Source organism: Euphorbia lathyris, unplaced genomic scaffold (assembly GCF_963576675.1).
Source record: "Euphorbia lathyris unplaced genomic scaffold, ddEupLath1.1 SCAFFOLD_21, whole genome shotgun sequence".
NCBI classification, from domain to species: domain Eukaryota; kingdom Viridiplantae; phylum Streptophyta; class Magnoliopsida; order Malpighiales; family Euphorbiaceae; genus Euphorbia; species Euphorbia lathyris.
In genome coordinates this window covers 32,075-38,843 of record NW_027069456.1, presented here as the reverse complement: position 1 = coordinate 38,843, position 6,769 = coordinate 32,075, and positions in this window count along the sequence as shown.

Below are 6,769 nucleotides of genomic sequence, written 5' to 3'. Positions count from 1 at the left end.
CCTCTGACGAGCTATCACTGCTGAAAAGGGGCTCAAAACGTTTTACATTTTGTTCATACAAAAATCGGAATCTGAGAGGACCTATCGTCCCCCCCTCCTGGGTCCCTTCTGCCCCTTTTCGACCCCACTATAGTGCCACAAAAATCATGTCTTCGTTATCTTTTATACCACTTTCAGGTACCCAGATCAGTACAATTTCGAGTGGCCAGCGAATGGAAAAACCAGGAATACCTGGAAAAGTCAGGGAAATTCAAAGTACCTATAGAACTGTCAGGGAATTCGGTCATGATAGCTGTTGAACAAGATACCGTTTTGAAAAGTGAATAAAAAACTAAGAATTTTGGACCAAAAAGCAGGTCAATTAGATAAAAGATAATGTGGAGGGTCAATGGTCAAATTAGACCAATTATAGAAAATTCATAAGTCACATTTGAAAAGCAATGAGTCGTAAACGAGGGGTCTAAAATATTGAAAATAGTAATTACTTTTAAGAAAAAATACAGTCAGTTACCTAATTACTAAGATTAGGTTGTAAAACTAATTGAAAACCAATATGAACAAAAGTCAACAAAAGTTTTGTTGAAAACAACATACGAGTTCTGTACAAAACAACATTCCAATGTTGGTTTAGCATCAAATACAACAAGCCCATGTTGTAAACAATAAGGTATGTTGTTTTTGGGTCAAAAACAACACAGTATGTTGTTTTTGGGTCAAAAACAACAAAGTTCATGTTGGAAACAACATGGTTTTCATGTTGTTCTTCACTCTTCATGTTGTTCATTTTTACTAGGGTATAAAGGCATTCTATTCAGAAGTAATCTTTTTTCTTTCACATTTTAATATGTGTAAAAAAAAAACAAGATGACGGCAGAGTTGGACATTTAAGTGAGGATTTACTAATTGTGACAAGCTCAAAGCAAGGAAATTGCAAGCATAATTTGCTCATGACCCTACTGCAATGAATTCAACAGCGAGTTATGATTTGATAGACTGAGTGCTAACTACATTAATACGGCTGCGACACCCTGTGATACTGGTATGAATATGAATTTCCTGCTAGAAAATAGGTTTGATTCCTTTAGAGATAATCATGGGTGAATTGCCTGGAATTTTCTTGCTGCAAGCTTGTCACAAATATATTAATTGATGAAATGGAGATCTAAAAGCAGAAAAATTCCGTCAAATAAGTAAATTTTATTACGGAGTAAAAAAAATAGAAAATAACAACATAAATAAGAATGAAGAAAATTGACAAAAAATATGCTGAGTTTCAAGGCTAAACACAACCAGGTAAACCCCCCTCAGAACAAAAAAAATAAATAAATGATGTACTGGTTGGAAACAATAACAAACAATCTTACCCACCTACTTAAGATGATTTACGCTAATAATTAAATAATAATAATAATTTAAGGTTTATCTGGAAAAGGGGCCCATAAGTACTGCAACGTGTCAAAATTTCTTCTCATGTTTAATTTTTGTAAATGGGAATCCAAGTGACGTTGCAGCTTGAAATTTTCAGGAAATAATCTTTCTAGGGTGGAGAAAAATAACAGAAAATTTCAAACCATGATGCCAGTTACTTTATCTGTAAACAAATAAAATATGAGATGGAATTTTGAAACATCGCAGTGCTTACGGGCCTTTTTTCTGGATAACTCTTTAATTGCACCTACAGATTTCAAAATGTATTTGGTAAAGTGCATTTTAGTATGAAACAATTGAGGATGACACATCAGTCAGTGGTGTAGTAATGGCGGAAATTGGGATGACTCACCCTAATTGGAAAAATGATGCTTGAAAAAGGCTATTTGAAGGGAATTTGAAGGCTACATTTAGACTATTTTTAAGTGATCACCTTTTTACAAAAAGTTCACCACTAAAATGGTGTCTGGGGCTGTCCCACCTCTTACTACACCACTGAAGGAATTTTTTCCAAATTCTTTCTTAGAGCCCCCATGTACTATTGGTTCCGCGAGGCCTGGTTTGTGAAATCGACGCAACTTATCGTACACCACTCGCATGCAACTATGCGCAGCATGCAAATTACGATTTTAGACCGTAGTCAGAATGACTTCGATCCCCCTTTCCCCTCCCGTCTTGGGCCGTCCGCCGCTGTCGTATACACACGGGCGGGGGCGCTCTTTGTTTTCCTTTATCTCCGGCATTCTGTCTCCATCCAGTTTTAAACAAGTGTCCTTTCTCTGTGACATTCTTTCACTTCGCTTGCTTAAACTGTGCTGCATCTTTGTAATCACAGTATTTTTACGTGATATTCTTCTTGGCCATCATATGATTTCTTTTCCTCAATGCACTTTTTTAAATAAGTAATCAATCAATTAATTTGTCCATACAGTTTTATCATTTTCCTGAGCATTTCATCATGTATTCGATTGATTCATTGATTATACTATTCAAACCATTAATCACTCAATCTATATTTTTTATTGATACCTAAATTTAGAGGTATACCTATTTATAAAAAAATATGGATGGGAAGAAGGATGGTTTTCGGAAGAAAACCCTTTGTGGGGGGAAGAGGGGGGGAGGGACCATTCCGTTCTTTGGCACACAAAAAAAGGAAAAACACACGAAAAATAAAAAAAAATTAATTAAATAAAGTAAAATTCCTAAAAAATAAACACACAATTTAGGGAGAACGTCTAAAAAATTAACTTAATAATAAATGAAGTTTGAACAAAGGAAAGGGTTTTTTTTTTTTTTTTTTTTTTTTTTTTTTTTTTTTTTTTTTTTTAATGGACATTTAACTTTATGAAAAGATTCTGAAAATTTATATTAGATTTAGGCATTGAAATTACTCGAAGAAACACATCTAATTTAAGTAGAACGTTTATAGAAATAAAATTTAAATTTTAGTTAGTTTTACCTTAACATTGAAAAATGGGGGGGGGGGGGGGAGGTAGCTGAAATAACAGTGCTTTGACATTTAATTCTAATTGCAGGAATAACAAAGCATACTTAATTAAATTATTTAATAAAAGCTACATAGAAAAAAAAAAATTGGGGGTGGAGGCCTTGTGGCGGCTGCTCCGTGTGCCCCGCATTAAATGCGGTCCAGCGATCCGAGTAGTGAAAAACGGAGAGGAGACGAATAAGAAATCGAATATTTCTGTTGAAGGAGAGAAAACCGGAAACTGATAATTATTAGTAGATAAGGGCTAGTGCATCACACGGAGTCGGCGTCTTATGTTGGTTTTTGACATTTTAAATTGGTAACTTGACCAAAAAAAGTTGTTATTTAACAATCTAATTTTCAGTCACCTTTTTTAACAATCATATTCTTAACAGTTGCTTCGTAATGAACGTTGGACGACAACTAGTGGTGCGTAGTCAGAAGTTTCGTCTTGGGGGGGGGGGGGGGGGGCTACGCCTCAAAAAGTGTGGGAAAAGTTGACATTTTGTCTCCGGGGGGGGGGGGGGTGAGATGTAAAAATCGGGGGGTTGAGGATGTAAAAATTGTAAAAAATTACCTTTTAAGGTACAAAATTTAGGGCTCAGGGGGGGATGTACGCCACTGACGACAACGCAAGAGGCGCGAAAGTATAAGGTATGACGCGAGGTATTTGCGCGATAGACGAAAATTAATCTTGCATGTGGCTGGAAGTTCGGTCACAAAAAAGACCAGATGAAGCTGAACCAAAAGATACGTTTTATTATTTTTATTAAATGTTAGTGCTTTAATATCATTTACTACACCGAGAAAAAAGTAGAGTAAAATAAGCATAAGATTGGTTGGATATACGATCTAGACTTTTAACGGTAATTTTCTCGCCATGAGTCAGTAAAGTAGGTCAGAACTGGAGCTTCATATTACATGTATTTTACTCAAAATTTTACGTAAAATACGATGCACGAAACAGAAAATTCCAAAATGAACTCTGAAAAAAGTTATTACGGTTGAAATTTGCGTGATTTCAAACTCCCCGTTCGCAAAAACTACGAGTGACGTCATCAACGAGCGTTCATTTTCGGGCGACTACGAGCAGTGACTCCAACGTATGGAGGGGCAAGACCTTCCTGCCCCCACAAACGCTGGGATGGGGGGGGGGGGGGAGGCAAGGTGTCGTTTTGTCCGCCCAAAAATTATTGGATTGTATACAATATGCAGGGTGTCCCAGACCACCCTCCGTCGATGTTTTTCTCGATAACGGTTGAAGATGGGAAAACGGGGTAAAAATTTTTACTGGGTTAACCTACCCCAAGGAATTTAATGAAAATATTTTCGGCCCCCCAAAAATCACCCCTCGGGGTGAAAAAAGTTGGGAGGCACCTTTCCCCAAAATTTTGGGGCTTCGCGGGCCTCTATGTCAAAAATCTCAAATAGGAAGCTGTGTTGAATGATACATCGTTGGAAAGGTCTTCAAAAAAGGAAAAAAAATGAGACCAACTTGAAGTCTTTACAACAACTTTTGCCGGAATGGCGCCTAAGTATGGGGATTTTTAGTAGGAAAGGGGGGGCCCTCATCCCAAAAATTTGAGGATTAAGAGTTGCGAATAATCAAGCTCACCTGAAATTGGCGAGTTGTGGTCCTACAGGCCCAAAATTTTGTTCATTTTCCCGTAACTCTAAACCGTTTTCTCAAAAGTAGCAGATTTCCGATAATGTATCGGATTTAATTTTTGAGGAGGGAAACGGTTAGAGTTACAGCAAAATGAACAAAATTTTCGCCTTGTAGAACCACAACTCGCCATTTTCAGTTTAGTTTGACTATTCGCAACCCTTAATCATCAATTTTTGGGATGAGGCCCCCCCCCCCCCTTTTCCACACTAAAAATCCCCATACTTAGGCGCCGTTCCGGCAAAAGTTGTCGTAAAGACTTGAAGTTGGTCTCATGTTTTTCCTTTTTTGAAGACCTTTCCAACGATGTATCGTTCAACATAGCTTCCTATTTGAGATTTTTGACTTAGAGCCCCGCGAAGCCCCAAAAATTTTGGGGCAAGGGGCCTCCCAACTTTTTGGCCCCAAAAATAATAACCCAGCACATCAAAAGAAGGCCGTTAATCTGTACATTCAGAATCTTTTTTTTTTATTTTAGAGCTATGATTGTTAGGACGGTCACAGTAGTTGATTGAAGATGACCCCAAAACACCCCTAAATCCCCCAATAACTCAAAAATGGGTGGGTCTAAAAAAGAACATGGGACAAATTTTTTCTATTTTTTTGCGCTCTTTTTGAATTTTAAATCCAATCATACCCTATGCATTTGAAATTTCCGAGATACGAGGGTGTAACCGCCCCCCCCCCCCCCCCTAAGACCCCCCAAGGGTTGGTTTTGGTGGGCCGAAAATATTTTCATTAAATTCCTTGGGGTATGTTGACCTAGTAAAAATTTTCACCCCGTTTTCCTATCTTCAACTGTTCTCGGGAAATACATCGACGGAGGGTGGTCTGGGACACCCTGTAGAAGGGGAAGGAAAAAAATCTACAGAATCAACGCACTTAGCATTTTAAATATAAAAAGAATTAAATAAGAAGTGAAAGGAAAATGAGAACTTTTTAATGGGTTTAGTCTACGTTACGCTGTTAAAAACACAAGAGTCACAGTCATACGGTTAATTTAAGAGTGAAGATTTTAGGAATTGCACAAATAAATATCTAAATTTTCACAAAGAAATTAAAAATATTTTAAACGTTAATATTATTGCAAATGAATTTATTTCCTCAAACAAAATGCGAGACTAAACTATTTCCTGTTGAACTATGATTAAATACCTAACTAAATGTGCTTCAACTCATTGAAACATCAAACCTTTGTTAGAAAAAAAAACGATGAAAATATATAGTTGATAAAGGGTCTTAGAATTTTCGAACAGAGCTATGCTGAAAACTGGATAAAGCTATTGTAGATACGATTAAACGCCTGAAAATGAATTTCCGAAGAGCAGGTCCGATTGATGAAACAATGTACAAATCATTTTTTCGGGATATGAAAATTTCCGGGAAACACGTTTCAACTATTCAGGGTTAGAAGAAAGTGACAAATATTCATTATCGCTTATTATTTATTAATCTACTCACACATAGAAATTATATTTTCGACATCGAAAACCCTAAATGTCGTATTTGAAAGCCTAAGCGGTGGGCTTTTTTTTATCTCAGAACGGATCAATTAATAATGAACAGCATTAGTTTTCCTGATAAGACGGCATTGCATTCCTTCATTCCTTCATTTTTACATTGCTGTTTATTTCGTCCCACTTTCAATGTTGGCGTTCATTCTATAAATATTCAAATTTTAATGTACAAAGAAAAATGTTCAGTTGGCGGATCGTTCTTCGATGTATTTGTCAACTTCGAACCCGTTTCGTCGGTTCGATTCCGCTATGGTGCGATACAGATCGACGTTCGCACGAACGATCTGATCCATCAGACGATGCGAAAATCTCAATTTCACGACGTTCGGTGAACGCGTCGAATGCAAAACGTCATGATTGCGCGTGACTATTTTAGAGTTTTCTTCTATGCATCGGTTTAATCGAGCCGCGATCTCCGCGGCGCTTTTGTTCGTCAGTACGTTCGGGGGAAACGTTCGACCGGGGACAATTCGAGCCACGTACGAGTCGACGTAGCTGCCAAACGACCCCATCGAGTGGTTCGTCGGGCTCAGATGGATTTTCGCGTTGCCACAAAGCCAAGAACTTGGCCAGAAACGATGACGGTATGTTCGGCCGCCTGTTCAGATGATTTTTCAAACAGGACAACGCTTGCGACGAACTTTCGGTCGACGTCCCGCATAACAAGAT